At 35.8% G+C, this 2321-nt stretch overlaps 1 protein-coding gene across 1 annotated transcript in view; it reads right to left on the bottom strand.

Moving 5' to 3' along the window:
- Positions 1–1925, bottom strand: part of LOC107082599 (phosphatidylinositol 4,5-bisphosphate 3-kinase catalytic subunit alpha isoform) — a 46836-nt gene extending 44911 nt beyond the window's left edge. The window contains exon 1 of the mRNA XM_015371367.1: positions 1914–1925. The gene's annotated coding sequence lies outside the window, so the exon portion shown is untranslated. The remainder of the gene's footprint in view (positions 1–1913) is intronic.
- Positions 1926–2321: the final 396 nt, after the last annotated feature.

Below are 2321 nucleotides of genomic sequence, written 5' to 3'. Positions count from 1 at the left end.
TCTGACTTTCTTCCCATACTATACTGAAATAAAATTAAAAAAATCAGTTAAATTTTTTTTTCTTCCAGTGGCCCTAATCCTCTTCCGTATAAAGGAACTCAGGCTTTCCGCACTTTTACAGTTTTCTGGAAGTTTGTTCCAGATAAGCGGAGCAGCAATCCCCCTCTGACCTGGAAAAAAAAGTAATCATCTACACTCTATGTAGATGATAGCAGGAGGCACCTGCACAAATGATTCATCGGATGGTAAATACAATTCATAAAAATCATTCAATAATCACTTTGAAATATTAGATAGCAGATTAATTAGATTAAATCCTAACCTTTTTTTTTTAGCAAATGCAATGAAAAAGATTCTGGCCATGGCAACATGCACATGGGCCAGGAAGTTACTGCTCTGCTGAGCCAATCACAACAAGAGAACCTTCTTCAAAATCCATTCCTTAACTTTAAATGTATGTAAAGTAAAACATCATATTATACTAATTCGATATAGGCGGATTGAGTTATCTGCTCAAATTAGGAAGAATTTTGTCTTATTTCTAGATTCATTTCAATTTATAACTATGAGTCCCATTAAAAGGACAAATGTAGAGGTTTTAGACTGCAGCGTTTTGAAACTGTGACATCAGTAAAAAACAATTAATTGTATGGTCAACATTAGCATTATATAAAACTGATATAACTTACGAACACAGTTAGGAAAGGATTTGATTATTGTAATAAAAAAGAAGAAGGTTGGGATGAAATGGGGATAAAAGCCGACAAAGGGGGGATCTTTACCCCACTTACAACGTGACAGAGAGGTGGAAAAGTACAACGGACATGCAAAGCAGTGTCAAAGTCACACAAATATAGCCGAGACTTCATAAAGGAGATGCAAAAAGAGCAGAGATGTATTCAAATGGGCTGAGGGAGCCTCCAGCCACACAAGCTGGCCGTTCAGTTTCTAGTTCCACCAATTCAACAAGTCAAACTCATGTTTAACCGATTTCATGTTTAATGTTTGAACTTTATCAACATCTGACAGTTCGACAATCCAATAAAAAAAAAAAAAATACATGACAATGATTTGATCATTTCAAGTAAAGACATTAGATGATGAATCATTAATTAATCAGACATGTTAATGGTTGATCAAATTCCATAACTCTGCATGAATAAACGTGGATGAAAGGATTTATGAGATGTATAAATTGTCAGGTTTCTGTTTCTGTTATGTTTTTCTTTTGAGTATTCAGTTTTGCTTTACTCCCTGTGTTTAGTGTTAGTGGTTTTATTTTTATTTTGCTGTGTTCTTTGGTTTTTTCCAGTTACTGTCCTAGTCTGGGTTCTGTTATGTTTTCTTTTCAGTGTTTATAGTTTTCTTTTCTCCATGTTTTATAGTCCTAGTAATTTAACATTCCAGGTTTCTCTTTTGTTGCTCTCTGCTGCCCTCTTGTGTTCTCCTTCTTCCTTAGCTCTTTCCCTCTCTTGTTCTGTGCACACCTGCTCCCAGTTTCCTCATTAGCCCCCTCTTTGTCTCAGTCTCCTTTAAAAGCCCTCTCTCTTCAATTCCCCTTTGCTGGGTCCCCGTCAAACACTGCCAAACTTTGTCAAACTTCCTCCAACTCCGTCTTCCTTGTTGTGACAGTGATTCCCCTGATGACTCCACGGTTTCTGGTTCGTTTTGACTAGTTTTTATGTTTGAATCTTTTGGATTTTTGGACTCATGATTTTATGCTTGTTTGGACTTCGTTCTCATTATTGGATTTTTGGATAACCTGCCTTTGTTTTCAGTTTCCCTTTTTAATTAAATCGAATGAAATTCACCTCTGCCTTCCTGCCTCTGCTTTTGGGTCAACACTCCATAACCAAATCCCGACATAAATAAATGTAAAAAAAATAATTTGAATGAAAGTTAGTCATTCAAACAGTAAAAGCCAATCCATCCATCCATCCATCCATTTTCTTACACGCTTGTCCCGAGTGGGGTCGCGAGGGGTGCTGGTGCCTTTCTCCAGCAGTCAATGGGCGAGCAAAGTAAAAGCCAATATATTTATTATTTCCTGTTGTATCCGACTATTACGGAAGATGATTAGGGCCAGTGGAAAAAAAAAACTTAACTGATTTTTTAATTTTATTTCAGTTTAGTATGGGAAAAAAGTCAGAATTTTGACCTTTTTCTCAGAATTCTGACTTTAATCTCAGAATTTAGTTAGAATACTGAGATTAAAGTCAGAATTCTGAGAGAAAAAAGTCAGAATTCTGAGATTAAAAAGTCAGAATTCTGACTTTAATCTCAGAATTCAGTTAGAATACTGAGATTAAAGTCAGAATTCT

Source organism: Cyprinodon variegatus, unplaced genomic scaffold, assembly GCF_000732505.1.
Source record: "Cyprinodon variegatus isolate N-32 unplaced genomic scaffold, C_variegatus-1.0 Scaffold57, whole genome shotgun sequence".
Lineage (NCBI taxonomy): Eukaryota > Metazoa > Chordata > Actinopteri > Cyprinodontiformes > Cyprinodontidae > Cyprinodon > Cyprinodon variegatus.
Note: the sequence above shows the minus strand (reverse complement) of the source record. Positions and strands in the feature narration are given on the sequence as shown.